This window comes from Parasteatoda tepidariorum, chromosome 1, assembly GCF_982258835.1.
Source record: "Parasteatoda tepidariorum strain Cologne lab strain chromosome 1, Ptep-v5.0, whole genome shotgun sequence".
Lineage (NCBI taxonomy): Eukaryota > Metazoa > Arthropoda > Arachnida > Araneae > Theridiidae > Parasteatoda > Parasteatoda tepidariorum.
This window is the reverse complement of record NC_141755.1, coordinates 134,393,292-134,417,047: the sequence shown is the minus strand read 5'-3', so window position 1 is coordinate 134,417,047 and position 23,756 is coordinate 134,393,292. Positions and strand designations below refer to the sequence as shown.

At 31.8% G+C, this 23,756-nt stretch overlaps 1 protein-coding gene across 10 annotated transcripts in view; it reads right to left on the bottom strand.

Annotated features, from left to right (window-relative positions):
• LOC147817014 (coatomer subunit gamma-2-like) overlaps positions 1-23,756 on the bottom strand; it is a 112,905-nt gene that overhangs the window by 71,297 nt on the left and 17,852 nt on the right. For all 10 annotated transcript variants that reach the window (XM_087153728.1, XM_087153739.1, XM_087153709.1 and 7 more), the window contains one exon: positions 19,924-19,975. The gene's annotated coding sequence lies outside the window, so the exon portion shown is untranslated. The remainder of the gene's footprint in view (positions 1-19,923; positions 19,976-23,756) is intronic.

The window sequence follows — 23,756 nt, the reverse complement described above, 5'->3', positions numbered from 1 at the left end:
AAATTCTTAACAGTACTAATAATAAAAAAAATTTATTATTTATTCACTGCAAAGCAATTACTGAATAAATTAGCTTATTTAGCCAGTTATTTTTTCTCCCAAATAAAACTCAAAACATTAAACTGGGTGCCACCAAAAAACAAGCACCTTTTAAGTACTTTTTAAGCATACAAAAAATATTTTTTTAATCACTTTTCAAAAAAAAAATCATAGTTAGGATCTGTGCAGGAATAAAAATTACTTTTTTTTTATCGTTTTAAGTTCTTAATTTATAAACATAAAATCAATAATATTCAAAAACATTTTCAAAGACTTTACATAATCATAATAAAATAACTAGTTTCTGATAAATATTGCGGAGAAAATTGAGAATATCATGCATTTTTTTGTAATTTAAAACGACAATCGACACAGCAAAGGAAAAAAAATCTTTATTAAAGATAGGAAATTAAGCACTTATCACAAATCCTGAATAAAAAAAAGCACCTTTAAAGAGCTTTTTACAAACGCAAATAAAAAATGAGCACTTTTTAAAAACGCTACTCACCCTGTTTAAGAATAACAAAGACAGAGAACCAACTTGTTGAATGAAAAGTAAATTAATTTAGTTGTGAAAACATTCTTAAATACAAATTGTTCTAGGAAGAACAAGTCTTTATTCTTTATTTATGCAAGGAATTACACTCTAACTACGCATTTAATAAATTTCAAAATTAATTCATTATTTAAAATAAATGTCGATGAAATGAAATTGTCATAAATGAAATATGTTGATTGCTAATAAAACAACAAATTAGTTTTTACACTGCAATGAGTGCTTTAAAATATGAAATGAATAATGAAAATTTATAATTTAAAAGTTACATTCTTATCTACTTTTAAGCTTTTAAACAAAACAAATTTTTTTTTTTTTAATTTATTAACTTATTTCTTTGCGGAGCTTCGTCGCATAACGAAAGCAAAATGTTTGTTAATAATGTTAATTATTAGAAGCACTGTAGTGTTTTAATAATTACATGTTTTGCACGAGTTTATATGCAATATTTATATATTTCAATTTACACGTGATGAGTTCAGGAAATCTCTATATACTTAGTATTTGTATTTATTTTCAATGTATTGCATTACAATGTTAACCGATTGATACACGACCGTAAACAAGTGCAAACCGGTTTCAGTCGCGTGCCACAGTTGCGGACGCGTTTCTGTGACTTTATGTGATGTACGTCACATGTATGTGTCACATACATGTGATGTACATGTACTTATTATGTGTTTTACAGTTTTGTAATACGAAGTTATTTACTTGTTTTGTGTGCAGTGTTTAAATAATCAATCGAAAAACTTCAACCACGTGTAAAGAAAATAAAAGGCAGAGATAGCCTGTTTGTAGGGCACTGGGCCCACGTCCAAGAGTTCGTGGGTTCGATCCCCGCCGGCCGAAGATTCCTTGTGCTGTAAATGGTGACTGATGCACGTTAAATCTGTGAAGTCGCAAAGTCCTCCATGTTCCCATAACAAATCAATACCTCTGGGGGTTCTGATCCAGGAGTTTCCTTGTCATCTGGATTGGGTACAAAATGACAAGGCTACGGAGTAAAACGTTAGTAGTGGTTAACCCAAAATCGGGTCTGCTGTTCAACGACGGATATAAAATAAAATAAAGTCACTCGTGGAAAAAAAAGGCGATGTAAAAAGGCTAAAGTAAAGGCCCTCGTGAATGCTAAATATTTTCAAACCACGAAATATCACGAAGATTGAAGGTTTCTGAAGTTAGCGAACGACGCATAAAAAAGAAAATTGAGTCAGGGGACGAATTGAGGCCGAAAAGAGAGAAAAGATGCGGCAGAATCTTATAGTGCGTCGAATAACTTAGCCAAAGACTGTATACTAAATATTTTGAATAAATTGTTCTGAGAGAATTTAAACTTTAATATTCTCTTCAGTGGCTCGCTTAAAGCAATCTTCTTGGGAAAATTATTAGAATTATTGGATTGTATACTACGTGGAGACAATTCAAGTTGGTTTTAATGGTCTTTCGTTTGGTTTAATTATGCAATTTGCTCCCCTTAATAACTAGGTTTTTTGTGGCTAGTATTAATTTTCATATAAATTTAATTCTAAAATTAAACTTCGTGACAAAACTGCGTTAGCGCAAGAACTAGTTTAATTTGTTTAAACTTTTTATTATTTTAAGTTGAACATGACAAACGAAATTGAACAGAATCTTACTGAATCTCTATTTGCATGTATACTTCTTAAACTACCACTAACACGGAAGAATAATATCAAACTTTGGTTTATTAAGGAATTTTGATTTACCAGGAATTACAAACGACCAAACGAAATGTAGCAATATTATAGCAGCTATAGACACAGACTTAAACGGCAGTTTCAGATATTTTGTTTCATCTTCCAGCTGCTAACAAATAGAATGCTCTTATAGGAAGTCTTATTGCGGAGATTCTGAAAATAAACAAATTCTTCTTTCTGCATTATAATTATCGGACCGTCACAAATGCTGAATGGTACGGTGCGAAAAAAACCGGATCATCCTGAATACTATTTGATGTAATAATCGATTTCCACGATTGTGATTGCGACAATATCTCGCTCTGTTGCTACCCAGTCTCGATCACACACAACGTGATGCTGCACACACTGCTGAAAGCAACCGAGGAGCGATCAAGCACACTACCATGATGTTAAAACATCTCTCATAAGCAGCGCTCTAAATATGGTTATCTTAATACAGCGCTCCCGGCCGCTCATGAAAACAGCAATGAATCATACAGCGATATCCATTGATAGAATTCTATCCAAAATAACATTCTGGTGTAAGAGTAATGTAGCTCTACGATTATTCAATTCCAATTTACAGTGTATAACAGTGTTCATCAACCTTCTTCGGTCCGAGTTTGATGATTTTACCAGGGCCCACTAATGGAGGGAACAACTATAGTTCGTTCACCAGTAGATGGCACCTGGCCCCACTTCCTCTGACGAAGAGTTCGACGCGGGAGTAAGAGGAGAAAAGTGTCCGCGCTTGGAATTGAGACAACCCTTAATGCACGCCAAATGTAAACAGTGAATTCTTTTTCAGTCACTTACTTCGCTTACATCATCTACAATTCTACCTTTCGTTACTCTAATGAAATGTATTACAGCAAAGTGTCTCAAAAAGGACAAACTATAGTCTCAAAAGAGAGAAATATCATGAAATTTATAAAATATTTAATGTTAAAAATTGCACGTAAAGATTGCTAAATACATACGATTGCCAAATAGCAAGCTTGTTCAGGATTGTTCACTTCCTTCTCCCAAAGATAGAGAAATAGTATCGGACAACTGCCAATAGGCCGGAGACAATTGCCAACTCCTGGTGAACGATCTATTATCCGGATATAATATCTAATTAGAATGTCTAATAAGTTTTAGTTCATAAAAGAGTTAGCTCCCAGCATTACAATCTTATGAAACTTTCTTTTTCCTCCCGAAAAGATAAATTATAAAAACACATTTGTTGCATAATCAGCACTCATATAAAATAAATGAAACAGTCTTATGCACCGTAATGTAACGTATTAAGCCGTTCCGGCTCTAGCGCCTTCTTAAAAGATTGTAAATATTTTCATTATTCGGAATTAGTTTGCGTAAACAAAGCAGTTCTATCAATTACAATAGATTAATAATATGAATATTTAATACATAATATAATAATGTTTTTTAATCATACGTTTTAATATTTACTTGCAATCGTTTTTATTCGCATTTTACATTGATTAATTTATCTTTTTTTTAAAATAAATTGCGACATCTTGTTTGATACTAAACATTTAAAATGAATTGATTCATTTGGTGGTAAGCAAATATTTGTATCAATTCAATATTTGTATTTATACTTTGCATGTAATCTTTGCATTGGGCAACAAATTGATTTATTTAATAAGTTAGAGTTGAATTATACATGCATGGTTTTATTTTTAGTCCCAGAATTTTGTACTTATTTTTCATTTTAAAAATTAAACGTAAATTTTTATCATTGCCTATTGAAAATAAAAACATTTTTGTTACATTAAATAAATAAACTGCAAAATATAACCCGATTAAAACCTTTGTTCGCTTCAAAAAATATTCAAGCAAGAAATAACAGTATACATGTTTCAAACGCTCAAAAACAGGTGCCCATTTTCAAAACTTGCCAGATGTGAATCGGAAGAAACAAAAGGGATTTGAATTATAAAACGAAGAGCTGCTTATGAAAAATGGAATGAATAACAGGAAGATACATAAGTAAAAAAAATCATAGAAGCCAAAAGAGAAAGAAAAAAAAATATACCCTGACCATTTTTTAACCCCTGTTTCTCATAAGCGTATAGCTGTCTTTTTACCACCTCATATTAATTTTCTTCACCCTAATTGTCATAACATTTCTGCATTCCATACTTCCGTTTTGCACACACTTAACATTTACAACCTTCTAATTTTACTTAACCTCCGAACTTACCATCTTCCGCTCGTTTGATGTTGACCGTGTATTTAATCGCTTCTATAGTTGATTCATCTTGACTAAACTAACTAGACTCAAACGTCCCTCTTCTTCAAATCCTTACTCGTGGATCATTTCTTATTCTCCCGCTCGTTATAAAATTGCTAATATACTCTTCTGTTTTGGTTTTAAAGTCCTTTTCAGGCCTTTTAACAAAACCAAATATAGGTCTCTTAATGAGCCTATTAGCTTTAAAAGATCACTGTGGCATTTACTACATTCATTGTCAGTGTGACATTGGCTATATCGGATAAACTAGACGCGCTTTAAAATTTAGACTTAAAGAAACATGATTGTCTGTTATCAAAACACAGGGGTCTGTCCAGACATTTTGTAAAAGGTCCGTTTTTCACGAAATTGTGAAAAAATTACTCATATTCTTTCAACCAGGGTCCGCTTTTATGAATTTGTGCAAATAGGGTCCGGTTATTGCAAAGAACTTTTTCAAGGAGTTTTTAAATTGTAAATAGATACAAGATTAGGCTCGGCACTGTAAAATTATAATAAAAAAGTAAAATTTTCAAAAATAAACCGTAATTGCTGCTTCTAAATTAGAGCTACAACATACAAATATTTGGTATTTAGCCTATACTGCTGAATGCAGAATATTCATTTCGGACGAATAATGGAAGAATCCTCTGCCGAAGACAACGTTTACATCCATCTTTCTTGTTTTCTGCCCTGGGAAGGGTTTATCGGATTAGCCAAATAATAATGAAGATAAAAAATTTATGAAAGGTCTGATTAAAAGAAAAATCATTTTGTGAAGGGTCCGTTTTTAAGTTAAAATATTTTGTGAATGATACGTTTTTATGAACAGATATTTTGCGAAGTACCAACGGACCCAAATTTCTTCTAAACAGACCCCTGAAACATCATTCATTGCTGCAAACTGCTAGAATTATGGGCATAAATTCAATTTCGACGATGTCGAAATTATTTCCATCACTGAAATATTTAATCTAATCTAAGCTCATCTTGCTTAATCTAAGCTCATCTTGATGCCTTGGAATCTTATTTTATTCAAATAAATACTTATTCCCCTCTCAACGATATTAGATCCTCACCACGAGTGGAAATGCATTTTTCCTTGATTTGTCTGTCACTGCGGTTTTTCTTGTTCTGTGGATCTTTTATCTCTCTCAGGTACTGTGGTTTTTTCTAGCTTTGTTTCTCACCTTTATTTTTTCCATTTTTCGTGGACAACTTTTTGTTTTATTTTAAACTTATGTTTCTTTTCATTCACGCTCGGCTTGTCTTGAAAACGGGTGTCTGTTCTGAGCGCTTGAATCATGTCGACTGTTATTTTCTATTAATATGTTTTTTGAAGTAAACGAAATTTTTAATCTTGAAAATCTTTGTTATAATTCGAAGATGGAATGTTTACATTACTTTTAACTAAATAATAATGCATAAAAAAAGTTTGATAAATAATTAGCCGAAAATACATCCTCACTCAACTTATTTTATAACAAATGAGCATCTTCAAATTATATTAGTAAGGGTGCACAACCTTTTTGAGTGAAGGGCCGCAAGCCAAAGTACTTAGACAAACATGTTTAGTAATTGTAAGTAGTGATTACTATATAAACATTGTTCAAGGCACTAAATTCATTTTATCAGTTAACCTTGTATTACGTTGGCATAAAATTAAATATTTTTAAACGTTTAAAATAAAAAACTTCAAAACTGATAACTTAGAAAATAAACTACAATCAGAATCAATTTATCAGGAAAAAAATTCAGATTAATTAAAATAATTAAAAGCAATGGGAAACTTCAGCTTTGTTTTAATCACATTATATAATAATAAAGTCCATTTAATCATTAATTTTAACATAAAAAATTTGTCCAGTGAATTAAATTTAAAAAAAAATAAATATTCTAGTTATTAACATTAATGAAGATTAAATACTTTGATTTAAAAAAAGTTTATAAGGTTAAAAATGATTACAATTAAAATCCTTGCAGCTTAAAATAAGATTCAACATTTATTAAGGAATATACTTAAACTTTGAAAGATTTATTTTTCGCTGAGAAAGGGGCAAAGGGCTGTGAAAGGAAAGAAAGAAAACATTAATTTTGAAGGAACTATTTCCTTAATAAATAAAAAAATTATAAGATACTTGCTTACAATTCTTTATGACCCATACTTTTTAAACATAACACTATTAACAATTAATCCACATGTATTAACAATAAATTAAAATTTACATTACTTTATGATACTTACTTGATTACATGTTTTTACAGTTAAAATTTAATGATATACAAATCATTACTCAGCATATAATTATAAATGATGTAAAATGGTTAAAAAAACTTTCTTAATGGCATATTCCACAATTTGCAAAATTTTCATATATTGTAATGGTTTGATCTACTTGATCATGTGATAGCTATTTCGGGTTATTAAATGAAAATTTAATGATTTTGTTTAAAGACTGCTCCTTAACCTTGAACATGCCAAATTCATTTATACAGAAGCTGTTGTCAGTATTAAATTTAGGACATGTAGCTTAATTATTTTGGGAATTTGTCCCTTATGGGGCTCTTCCTTTCCAGACTTTTAAATTGCGAGAATACGAATCGAGATATGTGATTTTCAAATTACGAGAAGACTCACAATGTATAATTTTTAAAACGTGTGAAATGAATAGCGATTTGTGGTTTTCAAATCACGTGAATATAAATCGCGGTGTATGATTTTTAAATTGCTCGAAGATTAATAACGTATGAATTTTTAATATGAATCACGATTTGTGATTTGAAATCTCATGAATACGAATCTCGATAGATGATTTTTAAATCTCGTTAATGTTAATACGAAATGCAATTTTTAGAGCGCGTGAATACGAATTACGATGTGTGTTTTTTAAATAGTGACTGCCAAAAAATGAACGTTCGAAAAAATACTTATATCTGCGTTGAGATCGACACAGAGCACATAAGTGATTAATTTAATGCGCGATTCAAAACTCGCATGCCGTGAAAATATAGTAATAAAGATATCAGGACGTTTCGAACCGTGGGGGAAAAGCGTAACTTCCCATCGTAAATATAAAGAGATTTTAATAGTTATAACTACCGAAAAAACTATTTAAATCCCTTTTTTTTTTAATGAAATCGGCATAACTAGCGTCAAAAAGTAATGTATTGAAATGTGCGCGATTCGCATAAAAAATATTAGGACTTTCAAAACCTTGTTGAAGTGTGTAGCAGTTATAATTGCTAAAATAACGATTCATAAATAATTTGATTTGCGATAAAATCGTTACGAATAAATTACTTCAAAAAATGGTTAGCTCAATAAGCGAATCGTTACTCGCAATTCATAATAATGTCGTGCTAAAAATATCGCGATTTAAAAGACCAAGCTGAAATGCGTAGCAATAACTGCCGAAAAAATGATCAAAAGTCATTTCGATTTAAGATGAAGTTTGCTCAAATAAAGCGTTTCATAACTTTCAAGACATATAAAACATATTTCGATTTAATTATAAAAAAAAGGGCGATTTCAGAAACTACGTGAAAATGGGTAGTAATTATCGAAAAGTCATTGAATTTTCGACGAAATCACCACACACGAAGAGCGTCAATAATAATGTCGCATTAAAATATTGGGATTTACAAAACTATGCGTAAATCCATAGCATTAACCATTGAGAAACTGCATTGGTTGAGATTTTGTACATCAAAAACTTGATTGCGCAATTTTATTTTATTTTTAATCCGTCGTAGAACATCTGACCCAGTTTTTTGGGTTTACGACTACTAATCTTGAACTACAAATCTTGAACTCCTAATTTCGAACCAATCCAGAAGACAAGGAAACTCCTGGATCAGTACACCCAGAGGTATGATTTGTTATGGGAACAAGAAGGATTTTGTGACTCGACAGATTTAATGTTCATCAGTAACCATTTACTACACGGGGAGTCTTCGACCGGCTGCGATCAAACCCATGAATTCTTTGACATGGGCTCAGTGCCCTACCAACCAGGCTATCCTAGGCTGATTGCGCAATTTAAAATTTCCGAACTTTTTTGATTTATTTTTTAAAATTGCTATTTTTTAAAATTATGTTTAGGTTGCTGCCACAGGCTATACATACGGCTGTATAGGTCGTATGTTGTGCCCCTCTACTTAAAACAATTAAAAATAAATTTCCTTAAATGATTTGATCAGACATTTGCTCAATATATCCTTCAATGATGTTTATTTTTAAAGATCAAGTGCCATTGCCTGGCATACATTTGCCCGGTATACCATTACAATGCACGTAAAGTAACTACATAGCCCCATTTGGGCAATACTTTCAAAATTAAAAAAACTGAAATATTTATAATTTCAGCGTTCAGTAAATAATATAAATTTATGAAGAATTTTTAAGCAGCAATAAAAAAAAATGCATCGCCAAAAAAGTATTATGTTTCCCCAATTGTGACAATTTGCTTTCGAAATAAATTGAAAAGTATGCATTAAGAGTTTACTTGTGTGACTATTTACAAATGAAGATTTCTTGTAAATGAATGAGACATTTCTTCTTATCCTACCACAAACACCACATTCAATTCTCCTATTTTAGGCCAAGCATAGAAATGATATAAAATGTGATGTTATTTTCATTGAACTATGCTTGCATTACATTCGTTAAGACACAAAAAAAATTTCATGCATGAATTTTTTTTTTTAAGAAATAGAAAAGGGCGTATAGGCACCATTCACCAAATCAATGAACCAACCATTTAGCTGAACGCTTGTTTTTTTATGAATTTTTTTATTTTATTTACTGACTTGCAACTTTAATCCATCATAAAAACATAATGATAAATCTCAAAAGGAATAAGTATACATTTTCAAAAACTTTCATTTGTCATTCAACGTTTTAAGTTAAAAGAAAACTTCAATAAGCTTAAAAACTTTTCTCAACGGAAAGTGTTTACTTCAATTGAATTACTATTAATTTTTGGTTCTCTCAAGAACCCTTGCAATAGCAGAAAAATAAAATTAGTGAAGAATGCACGTCGCAATGTTAATAAAAAAATATTCATTGAAATGGTGCGTTTGCGCAATTTTAGTCGAAAATGGGTTAAAATAAAGTAAATCTGAAAGTAGACCACACGAAATGTTAGATAAAAGTAAAAACAAAATTAAGAAGTTTAAAAGTGATTAAAAAAATTGAAAAGTGAATTAAGAAGGATTGCACTAGACTTTGGAATGAGCTGGTCCTTAGGACTTAAAACTTTTTTTACCAAAAATAGGTCCAGAAACAGGCTTGGGGGGGCGATCAAAATTTAAGACTTATAAATATAAATTCACTTCTTAGCATAATTCATTAAATCTCGAAAATATTTTAAACATATTGCACATAAATATAAAACTGCTTTATCCGAAAATAGGTACACATAAAGAATAAATTTAATTATTTTTCATTATGTTAATTAAAAGCAGTTTAAAAATATTGAAATTTGCAAGGTATGCAAATTTTTACATATTTTAAAGTATATAATTTGAAATGGTAAAATACAAAATTTAAATGCAATCAGTCGAGTAATTATCGGGAAATAAAATTCAACTAAACATTTTTAAAAATTGGATTTCGCAAAAGCTTTTCGCGGATTTCATTTAATTTTTTTTTCATTTAAAATTATTTTAAAATAATGTAACATGATTTGTACACTTTACAACTTAAAATTTAATTATTTTTAAATAAATTACTAATAAAAATAACTTTATATATATATTCTTCGTTACTACTAGACGTTGCCAATTAGACGTTAGCACTAGTCTTATTCAATCAAAACAATTAAACAAATCAAAGCAAATGAAACAAAATTTTGAAGTTGAATATAATATAAAAACACAACAATCTGATTTTAAATACCTTAATTTTAAAAATCTATTACAGTATGGTATATCCCAAAACTCCCACGGACATTTCCCTCCCTCGACTGAAGTCGTAATCGGTAAAAAACTAAGACCACTAATGGGAAAATAGTGAAGGACTATAAGGAAAATAGTGAATTAAGTTATCCTAAAGTAGAAACGAACTCAGCTCGGGCTTCGCAAAATAGAAACGTTAATTTTTCTCCAGCCCGAAGTTGGGCATCACAAACTACGTGTAGTAATTGCCCGAATTGGATTCGGACAAGGGGTTAAGATAATTCAATTTTTGTCTGGGCAAATATGAATTCCAAAATACCTTTTAAAAGCGAAAGTAGAATAATTTGTATCTTTCTTTTCAGCACTAGTCACTTTATATTTTAGTTAACTAATCACTTATGCTTTCTTGGGCGCTTTCTGAGAACAGCTTTATTTAAATAAAGGACTTCTAACACTGGATTAAATGAATCAAAACTCCGACACAAATCGGCTCAGATACGACCTATAATAACGAGAAATATATGAACTAAGTGCTTTATTATTATTTTTATAACAATAATACTTCCAATATTATTCTGTAATAAAAGAATACGAATTCCACTTTTATATGCATAAAGATTACTAAGTATTAAAATTTCATTTATTAAATCAGAATATATATTAACTATTTTTTCGTTACATAAATTTACTTTTAAATAATTAGTATAATAATGAATTAGTATAGTTATGTGGTGACTAGTGCACGCTAAATCTGTTGGGTGACAAAGTCCTCCATGTTCCGATAACAAATTATGCCTCTGAGGTACTGGATTGGAGATTGATCGTTCTCTGGTTCAGGTCAAGATTACGGCCTGTGGATGAATGATTGAATGGATGAATGTATGAATGGGTTCGCTCTATAAGTGGGTGTGACGTGTGGTTGTGACGTATGGGCGTGGCAGTTGTCGAATTCTTGCCCATAGATGACGAAACTGGAAAACAAGAGCAATCACACCCCCAGTGCCTTAATGGCTACGACAATAACAAAAATAATATGTATAAAAACGAAATTGAAATGCCTGCTCTATGATAAATAATCATAAATAATGGCTACATGATAAATAATGCTATATGATAAATAATGGCTGCTACATGATTCTAATGCCACTTGTCAATACCAGTAAGCCTGCTTAGTGTAACTAAGCTAATGTAAGGAAGAAAAGCTTCAGTGACGCCATCCCTGGCCAAAACTGTGAATTCAATGACACACACGTCACAGCCCATTTACAGGGCGGACACATTCATACATCCACTTATTCATCCACAGATCGTAATTTTAACCTGAACTAGAAAACAATCAATCTCTAATTTATTACCCCAGAGGTATGATTGTGAACATGGAAGACTTTGTGACCCAACAGAATTAACATGCATCACTCACCATTTACTTCGGCAGGCGGTAATAGAACTCACGACCTCTTGGACATGGACCCAAAGCATTATTTACCAGGCTATCCAGGCCCTACTTAAAATTCCAAATCTTGCATATTTCTATTTCCTATTTGGGACCAAACCTTTTTGTGAGAAAAATTTCGAAAAAGTTCTTATAGATAGTATAGATATTTCTTATGAATAAATCAGTTTACTTATAATGCAAAATGACATAAAATTGTAATTTGTGAGTAAAATGTAATGAATGAATTGCAAGGTAAACATTCTTAGCATCGTTATAAAAAATGCTATTTAAAATGACGAGATACAAAATTTAGGGAAATCAATCGAATAGTTCCTGAGAATTTTTTTAAAACTGCATAAGTCGTATTGTTTGAAAAAGTCTTGTGTTTAAAAATTAAGGGAATCTGTCGAATGCTTACATTACATTCATTAGGATATCTTAATTATATTTTATTTAAGAAATAAAATGGTGCGTATAGACACTATTCACCAAATCAATGAGCAAACCATTTGTTGAACACTTGTTTTCTTACGAATTTTTTTTTTATTTATTTTTTTTATTATTTTTTTTACTTACTGACTTGTAACTTTAATCCATCATAAAATCATAATAATAAATCTCAAAAGTAATAATTAGACATTTTCAAAAAATTTCATTTGTCAATAACCATTTTATGTTTAAAAAACTTTAATGGTTTAAAAATTTCCCAACAGAAAGTGTTCACTCCAATTGAATTACAATTAATTTTTGGGGTTCTTAAGAACCCTTGATAATAGCAAAAAAATAAAATTAGTGAGAAATATACGTCGTAGTGATAATAAAAAATATTTATTAAAACGGTGCGTTTGCACAACTTTGGCAGAAAATGGGTAAAAATCAATTGAATATAATTGTAGACCAAACGAAATTTTAAGGAAAAGTAAAAACAAAATTAAGAGGATTAAAAGTGATAAAAAAATTTAAAAGCGAATTAAGGCAAATAAGGATTGCGCTAGAATTTGGAATGAACGGGTCCTTAGTATTTAAAACTTTAGAGGTATTTTTCAAAGCAAATTTGGATTTTTGACGTCCAAAATATGGGGGTAGTAGTACACTGCTCCTAATAATTTCACAGGGGAACAATAAAAATGTAAGACTCATTAATACAGATTCACTTCTTAGCATAATTCGATAAATCACGATAATTTTGTTAAGCATATTGCGCATTTTTGCACATAAATATAAAACGAATTTATCCGTAAATTAACGGATAAATTCCTTTAAAACTCAAAATTTATTAATTATTTTAAAATAAATTAATAAAAAAAATGACTTACGCATATATATATTTATAAAAACTTAAAATAGATTTCTCTTATTAATTTTAAGACAGAGTCACACAAAGAGACATATGTATTTAAGAATCCAATTAAAAGATTATTTTCTGAAGTTAATAGGTAATATTTTTTAAGAAATATACTCATTAAGAAAACTCCCGAAATTCCACATAGTCTAAATGTTTTTGAACAAATCATTATTTCTAAATTTTCCTGCTTGAAGGAATTTCGATTAAATTTCAAAATCCCTAGTTAAATAGTGGGAGCAATACAAAATACATTTTTTTTATACTTAAATACATAGCTTTTTTATTACTAGATAAATCTGAGCCAAATCCCACCATTCCTACTATGGTAAACCATTAATGTAAAATGCAGAAACATCCAAAGTAAACTGTTACATCTCCGAAATTCCTCTTAGTCTAAACGTTTTGGAACAAAACAAGAGTAGAAAAATTTATGTCTTTCTTTTCAGCGCTAGTCAATTTACTTTTAACTTAACTAATCATTTATCATTTGTTGGGCGCTTTCTGAGAAATCTCCATCTAAATAAAGTTTTTTAAGCTTCTAACACTGCATTAAATGTATCAAAATTGTGACAGAAATCAGCTCAGATGTGACTCATAATAACGTGAAAAATATGAACAAAGTGGTTTATTATTATAATTTTTTTATAATCATAATATTTCCAATATTATTCTATAAAAAAAAAGATTCTACTTTTTGTATGCATAAACATTACTAAGTATTAAAAATTTATTTATTAATTCAGAATATATATTCAATTTTTTTTTACTTTTAAGTGATTAGTATAACAACGAATTTGTATAGTTATGTGATGACCATTGCACGTTAAATATGTCGTCCTTCAGTTCCTTTAACAAATTATGCTTCAAGGGTACTGGATTGGAACGTTCTATGGTCAAAATTACTGTATGTGGATGAATGAATGGATGTATGAATAGGTCCGCTCTGTAAACGGGTGTGGCAGAAGTCGAATTCATGGCCACAGATAATGAAACTGGAAAACAAGAACAGTCGCTCCCCCTTTGCTTTAATGGCTACGACAACAACAATATAGTTACGCAAAGTCTTCCACGAAGGCAAATTTCTCCCAATTCTCGATCCAGGAGTTCCCTTGTCTTCTGGATTGGGCTCAAAATTACAAGGCTAAGGAGTTGAACATTACTAGTCGGAAACTCATAAAATTGGGTGGGTTGTTCAACGACGGTTTATACATTAAAATGAAATGTAGGAACGAAATGAAATCGCTGCTATATGATAAATATTTATGAGGTCAGGTGGGTTTCCTTTATTAGTTTTAAAGTATCTCTTGAAGTTAGTTTATTTTTAGTCACTTGAATTTAATTCAAAGTTGATTTTTAAATCCCATTAAATTAGCATTGTTTTAGACGTTTTAGATTAACTTCAATCCTATGCCTTATTAAAATAAATCATGTTTTTGCTCGAAGTTGGTGTTTCTCCATTTATGGTGCAAATACAGTTATTTAATTCATGTTATATATCATATAATAAATAAACTATTTTCTGTTAAATATTTCCAATATTAATTGGAATTATCATTCAATAATTAAGTCTAAAATAAAGATTCCGTTATTCCTTATTAAATTGCCAATATCAATTAAGAAAATGTCAGACATACGCGTGTTAAAATCAATTTAGGTTTAATGTTGCTTAAATACAAAATTGGTTTCTTTTTATGTAAAAAACTGTGAATATTAAATGCTGCAGGGGATAGGTGGTTCAGGGGATAGAGCGTTCACCCTCAAATGAAGTGGCTGGTTGAATTCCGCACCCGGCTTGCACCGACAGCAGTGCTGACGTGAAAATATCCTTAGTGATGGATGGATAATGGGTTCAAGGGCTTCCGTGGTTTTCCGCTCCATGTAACGCAAATGCGGGTTAGTTTCATCAAGAAGTCTTTCACGAAGGCAAATTTCTCCCAATACTTGATCCAGGAGTTCCCTTGTCTTCTGGATTGGGTTCAATATTACAAGGCTACGGAGTTGAATTTTAGTAGTCGTAAACCCAAAATTGGGTCCACTTTACAATGACGGTTATAAAAATAAATTACAAATTTTGTAGAATATGTATAAAAAATAACCATAAGGAAGTATTGCTTGTGGGTTTTTTTAAAAGCTTTTTTTAAAATTTGTGTTAAATTATTATTTGTTTCGATACTTTTACTTCATTCAATTTATTTTGGTATCAAACTGAATTGGTAAAACATTTTTGAAACGAGTGTGATACACTAATACCCAATTTTACGGTGCATTTCGAATATTGATTGGTAAAGGAAATATTTTCTATTAAATGTCAATTCTTCTATCAAATGTCAATTTATTTTAAGTTATTGGAATTGATTTACACTAAACGTATAGTTGCTTAAATTCCATTTAAACAATATCAGTAACAATCATGTAAGTAACAATCATGTAAGTATAAAAAATTATTCAACAGGAAAAAATCTTTCCATAATTTTAGAAATTTTACAAAAGAAATTTCAATAATTATATTCTTTGTGAATAATTCAGCAAATTTTAAAACAAAATTTGCAATTTTAACAATGTTCAAATTTTAAAAAAGGAAAATTTAAAAATCGTTCTTTATTTTAATTCTACAAGACGTAGTACTTTTTTTACGTCGCACTTTAAATTCTTTAAACTATCTATGATATAAACACAGATAAAAAATTGCTATTGCATTTTTATATTTATCTTAAAAAAAACTTTTGCGTGAATTTTATTTTGCAAAATGCATTTTGCTAACATATTTTAGCTAATAATAGTAAAATATTTGAAACTACAACATTCGTGTTTAGTTTATTACCCTGAATAAACTCAATATTATACACAAGAAAATTCATTATAAATGTATAAGTATTTATTTTTTGTAGTTTTTCAGGCAGAAGGGATCAAAAATAAAAAAAAAGAAAAGCAAAAATAAATAAAGTTTTAAGTATTATTTGCATCGCCAGTAAAAAAACATAAAATTCTGTTGTTGTTGTTTCTAATGCTACTGGCTAATACCAACAGGCCTACTTGGTGAAACTAAGCGAATTTTAGGCAGAGGTGCTTTTCTTGTGCTTCAGGGACGTCATTTATGGCCAAACATACGCACACACACACATCACACCCCAATTACAGAGTGGACGCATTTATTCATCCACAGGTCGTAATTTTGACCAGAACCAGAGAACGATCAATCTCCAATTCAGCACTTCCAGAGGTATGATTTGTTTTGGGAACATAGAAGACTTTGTGACCCGACAGATTTACCGTGCATTAGTCACCATTTACTACACGGGGAGTCTTCTGCTTGCGGTGCTCGAACTCATGAACACTTGGACATTTGCCCAACGCCCTAACAACCAGGATATCCTGGCCCTACTTAAATTTCTAAATGTTAAATATTTTCCTTTCCTACTTACCATTTAGGATCAAACTTTTACGTGAAAGAATTTCAAAAAAGTTCTTATGTATGTATACGTATTAACCAGTTAACTTATAGCGCAAAATGAGAAAACAAAATTGTAATTTTTGAATAAAAAATATTAATTCTCAAACCAAATTTTCTTCTGTGTTTGCAATCTATCACAAATGTAACACATATTTGTCAAACACAGGAATAGATAGAATTAAATAGGATTAGATAGATAAAATTAAATGGGCATAAAATAATGAAATATATTTATTGCTGAAAAAGTATATTTAATGCTAATTAAACATCAAATTGTTTTATACACTGCATTGAGTACTTTATCAAAATTATGATGTGAATAATGAAAATTTATAATTTAAAAGTTACATTTTCTGCCCTTAAGCTCAGAAGAAAATATTGTATCTTAATTTATTTACTTATTCCTTTGATGTACTCGCCACTCTCACCAGTTTTAACCAGTTTCTCATCAATATTTTTACTTCCGCAAGGTTGGCGAGAAAAAGTTTTATTTTATAACCGTCGTTGAACAGCCGACCCAATTTTGGGTTTACGACAACTAATGTTCAACTCCGTAGCCCTGTAATTTCGAACCTAATCCAGTAGAGCTCCTGGATCAAGTAGTGGGAGAAATTTGTACTTTTCGACGGAGCTAATCCGCATTTACGCCACACGGAGAGGAAGACCGCGAGAACCTTCTATTGTTGGCCTGACGACAAGAGGACTCTAACTCATGATCCATCAGCCCCGTGGTCGGTGCAAGCCGGATGCAGAGTTCGTATTACCCAGCCCTGGCTGTAATTCGAACGCGGTTCACCTCATTGGAAGGCGAACACTATCCTCTGAACCATCGCGGCGCATGAGTAAAGGTTTTGAAGAAAAGGTAACTGTGATAAACATCCTGAGTCTAAGGCTGGTTACAGAAAAGACGGTAACTGAGGCTTTCTTTAAAACCTGTATTGCTCGCTTTGGTAGGTAGGTACCTCTCACTAGAGCTTCACAATGAGCTATTGGCGACTGTCTGGAAAACTTCTCTGAGGGTGATCCGAAGACATTCCATCACAAATTTGATGGCTCTCCTGCTTTGGCAGCCCGACGACCTGCTCTCGAACTAGAGCACTTAAGGGTAGAACAGTTTAACGAGGACCGATACCGCACACCCTCGGTCCCTACGCAGGCAGGTCAAATGGGTCACCCACCAGCTTACTGAACGCAGCGGGTGATGCTTGAGTTCGGTGTTCTACTGGGAAACGTATCTTTACGATCTGCGGGACTGCCCGGTTTAGGTCACCTTCAGTGATAACGATCGAGTCACCAGTTCGAGAGTAGACTCTTCAAAACTCTAGCACATCTCGTGGGCATCAAAAGAGTTGATCCTTACCATACCATCCTCAAAGTAATGGAATGATAAAACAATGGCACCGACAGCTGCTCTCAAGGCTTACAATAAAGACTGAGGGGAGAGTAGAAATCGACAACTATATTTATCAAAAGGTATCTCAAGATTGGATCGAGTTAGCAGGTCTTATATACTAATGAATTGATGTTTGATAATCGTAATGATAGTTACGCCATTCTACTCCGCCTCCAGACTTTTATCAGGGATACAATTCGATGAATGGATACTGCTAGGACTGGATTTTGAGCATTTGGGGTGAGAGTTGTAATAAGTTCATGGTAGTGTATGTGGTCTCTCCTGTGTTCCTATTAACAGTCTAGAGCAGAGGTTTCCAACTTACATGAAACGGGGGGCCACAATTAAAAGCAAAAATCATTTGGCGGGCCGCAACTTTGTCAAAATTTTATACAGGACTCTTTTATGTTTGATGGAATATTAAATATTACTGTCAGATTTTTACCAAGTTGTACAAAACAAAAGTATTGAATTACAAATTAAAATGAGAAGTAGATTTTTAAAAATATTTAATTGTTATTAATAATATTTTTAAAAATATTAAATAAATAATAAAAATTCGGGTTACAATAACTTTAATGTGCACCTATGTATTAAACAATTTATGTGCAACAGATATCTAATTGTTGAGATATAAAACTTTAAAAAGGTTAGTATTAAAACTTACATAGCAGCACACAAAATATTTAATGAAAAAATTGAGGTTTGTCTGCTGCAACCACCAGAGAATAGATATTTACATTTAAAATTTACAAATGTGTGTGTAAATATTTTGGTCCTAAATGAGTGCTTTCAAAAAGTTAAATCGGAGAATTTCTTCAAGAAAATTTCTGATACACGCATGCTAAATTATATTCACAAAGTACAAAAAATAAATAAATAAATAAATAAAAAAGAGCAACATACACAATTATTGAATAAATATTTATATTGTATTTGAATAAATATTTTCTTGGATGCAAAACCTGAGAAATAACAGTTGGTATGTTAAATTTCACAAAAACGAAGAAATAAGTTTTTTATTAACAAGAATAGTATTTTAAACCCACATAGATTTCTTACGAAAACTGTCCGTAAAAAATGACAACTAATATATTTTAGTTCGAGGGTCCACAAAAAAAGGCCCCGCACGCCGTATGCGGCCCCCGGGCTGCCAGTTGGAAACCCCTGGTCTAGAGTGTGCAGGATCACGTTGTGTGTAAAAGAAACTGAGAAGCAACAGCGCGAGGAGGACGATGACTCAGTCACAAATAAAAAGTCAACTTTTTAATGTGTACCATACATCGAAATAAGCTTGTTCATAGCACGTCAGCAGGTCATAAATATGAGAAAAGCAGAAATCGACAATGTCAACCTTCATCTATCGAAAGTACCTCAAGATTCAATCGAGTTAATATGTCTTACAGTGAATTGATGCTTAATAAACGTAGTTATAGTTATGCCACAAGACCATTGGTCAGCCTTCTTACCGGCTATTCTCTTGGGCTTTCGAGCTGTATCTGTGGAAGATCTACTTCCTTTTCAAATCAGACGATATGTTCGTTCAAAGAAAGTACGTTTTTGTGTCTGATCTCGTAACTTAAACTGAATGAATTATTCTTTGAACAAATTAATTAGCATGTTTGAAATGACCCCCTCGAATCATTCATATTGAGACCAAGAGAGTGAAGATCCAATCATTAGATCAAAAATTATTCAGAGTGGTCCATTTTTTTTTGTACACTGTAAATCAGAATTCATGTTAATAGTTGCAGTAGTTATCCATTTGTGTTGTAGTTTAAAAAAAATTATTGAAAAATTTTAATTTTCGGTCAAAACACGTAAAGGTATCAAAATAAATAAAACATGAAAATCATATTCTTACCTATATTTTGTTGCACTACGTTATTCATCTCAATCGACATCATAACTCTTTCCTGTAACAAAAATAGGTGCTATAGTAGAACCATACTTCAAAAAAAGCAGTCTATATCGTACACTAAAAAATGCATGGTATGTCACAATTTCATTTATAATTTAAAAGTTGCATTCTTATCTGTTTTTAAAATCTTAAACAAAAAAATATTTAGTTTCTTAATTTATTCCTTTGCAGTGCTCACCACTCTCACCAGTATTTTTACTCCCGCCAGCTTGGCGAGTAAAGGTTTTTTTTTAATTAATTTTATTTTATAACTATCGTTGAACAGCCGATCCAATTTTATGGGTTTACGATAACTAATGTTCAACTCCGTAGCCTTGTCATTTTGAACCAAATCCAGAAGACAAGGAAACTCCTGGATCACGTATAGGAAGAAATTTGCTTTCGCGGAGGACTTTCTGATGGAACTAACACGCATTTGCGTTACACGGAGAAGAAAACCACGAGAATCTCCCACGGTTAGTCTGACGGCAAGGGGACTCTAACCCAATCAGTCAGCACTGAGGTCGGTACAATACAAACCGGATACGTAATTCGTATCGACTGGGATTCGAACCCGGTTCGCCAAATTGGAAGGCGAACGCTCTATTTCCCGAGCCATCGCGGCGATTCAGGGAATTACTTTTGATGTAAAGGCAACTCTGTGTTAGACATCCTCCGTCAGGTGAAGAACTAGCACTTATAGTTTGACTATAGAAAGAACTCCCCTCGGCACGAAGTCTACAGCAGTCTGCTACTTTGGTAACAAGAAATAGTGCTCCTCGAATAGGGGAGCTCCTTTTCTCAATGGTTCTCTTTCCCTCTCATTGACAAGAGTCAAAACCCGTCTTAAATAATAACCCAACACCCATACTTGAAATAGTTAAACTTCGTAACCATAGTCACCGCCACCTCTTCAGACGAATAGCTAGGGGAGTTCTTTACGTAGAAAAACTACACTTTTTACTAGTTAGCTTGCTCGCATAACGACCGCATGATGTTTAAGTCTGTTAATAATGCTTATTCGTTTGTTAATGTTATACTAATATTTTGAATAAATTGTTTGAAGATAATTTAACCTTTTATATTCTCTTTACCTTAATTCTATGAATGAAACATTTATTATCATTAAGATTTGTTATCAATGGTTTATTATCACAGCCGAGTTTTTAATCTGGTTTATTAACCGAGGGCTGAATAACAAAAGCTTTTGATGGCCAAGCCATTTTTTACAATAGTATTGAATTACGAAAGTTTTGAAGCGAAATTAAATTTTCTAGTTTTCTGATCTATGATAACTAAAACCTGTTTGTGTGGATTAGCACCACTTCCCTACAACAATTTTAAAATTTGATGCAAAACGCAAACTGTCGTTTTTGGTCGAAATTTAGCCAAACGTTTTATTGGCCATACCCAAGTCAAACTACTTGATGGTCCCATCAAAACATTTTGATGGTTTATGTTGATTTCAGTGCGATTCATGATGGTCCAACATCATTTGATGGTCACCAACATTCAACATTAAGCGTTCATGGTTTTTGATATGCCAACAGAGTTCCATCATTCCATGATGGAAAATTCTACTTTAATACTATATGATGGTTAACTTTAATACTGTGATGGTCAAGAGAAGTTTGATTCTCATGGACCAGCCTCCATGATCATCCGTGATGGTTCTAACTATATATTTCAGTGATGATTTGAAGGGAATTCTTGTTGATTTTCAGGAATATATCATCAAAACAATTTTCTTTTCTTGTTGGCTCATCATAAATCAGTCAGAATTCCTACATTAGGATGATGGTTGTTCGTTCCAACATTTGATTTCTAAGGGATAGAAATTATGATGAACAAAAACAAGTCTTATGTTGGACCATCAGTCCTACATTGGGGTGATTGTTACTTATGTTGGTTACCAACAAAAAATAGAATGGTTCATGATGAAATTATTGATGGTTTCCATCAAAATTATGTTGGTTCATCAAGGGAAAAGCATGACTTGGGCTCTTGGCTAACTCTTTTTGGATAAAAGGGTTTGTTTGGTTAGAATAGGATAATATTTTCTCATAATGAGCTAACACTCGGAGGTAAAATTTAGTTTTATGGTAGCCAATTTCGCAATTAAGCCTTAATTTTTTTAAGACAAATCTTGCTTCGGATCATGGGCTAACGAAAACTTTTGGATGATTAACCATTTTCAATAAAGAGCTTAAACTAGGAGGAAAAATCTCCTTGTAACCCCAGCCATCAGACTAACCATGGGTGGTTTTCCTCTCTATGTAACGCAAATGCGGGTTAGCTCCATTTAAAAGGCCTCCACGAAGGTAAAATTTCTCCCAATACTTGACCCAGGACTTCCCTAGTCTTCAGTATTGGGTTCAAAATTACAAGGCTACGGAGTTGAAAATTGGTGGTCGTAATGGATAGCGCAAAAAACTGGGTCGGCTGTTCAACGACGGTTACAAAATGAAAAAAAAATTAGTTTAGCTAGCAAAGAAGTGTTTTCGCTAAAAAACACATGGGTTTTCTTTTTTCTTAAAAAAAAAAACTTTTTAGCGTTTAGACTAATGAAAAGGTTTTGTGAGCAAGCATAGGCTTACTATATCCTCATATAAAGCTAATTCGGAATTGTAAAAACTTTTAATTAGAAATTTAAGAGGCAAATTTTTATCTTGTTACTGAATTTAGTTGAATTCTGTTAAATAAAATATAATAAGTATAGAATTCATTTACAATGAGCGAAAAAAATGCATTTCACAGAAGCTTTTTTTCCAACACAATTTTTTCTAAAAAATTGTACTAATAATTTTCCGAGTACAAATATTAACGTTAAAAAACTTTGTAGACTAACTACCACTAAAATTTTTCAATTCCTATTCACAAGTATATAAAACATGTTAACTCGATTCTATCTTGAGGATCGTTTTGATAGATAACACTGAAACTTCCGTTAACATGCTCCTCACATTGGACGCCTTCGGACACGCCTATCTTGATAGTCGCATTCACTTCGATTTGAACACGCCTGCTTCTAACAACACGTCTATCTCTCACTGAAACACTCCCTTCGATTTGAGCACGTCTTTAGTTTTAGTTTGATGGACAGAAGACAGACAAACAGTTGACTTTCTATTTGCGAATGCGACATTATCCTCCTCGCTCTGTTGCTGCTCAGTCTCGATCACACACTACGGGGAGCAGTAAACACTGCTAATAGCAACAGAGTGATCACGCACACAACCGTGATCTTGACACAGTTCTTTAAATCACCGCTCAAAATCCGGTGATCTTAATACAGCACTCCCGGCCTCTCATAAAAACAGCAATAAATCATATACTGCTTATTGCTGTTTTTATGAGATTGCTGTTTCATGTTTTTATTCATAGAATTCTATCCCAAATAAAATTCTGGTGGGGGAGTAATGTAGCGTAGCTACCACAACAATTATTCAATACCAATTCACTAGTACATAAGTATTCAAAATTTTTATCACCACAGGCCACTAAAGGAGGGAGCAGCTAATTCAAATTTTTCTAATTAGAATGTCTAATTAGCTTTAGTTCATAAGACAGTTAACTCCCAGCATTTTAGTCTTCTAAAAAAGTTTCTTTTTCCTCCCGAAAAGATAAGTGATAAAAAAAACTAAATTGTTTCATCATCAGCATTTATATAAAATAAATGAAGCAGTCTTACACACCGTAATGTTATAATGAATATAGGTATTTATGATTAGAACTGTAGTATTACATTCTGAAAATAAAATTTTTTAATTATTTTCATAAGATCAGCTAACAGAATG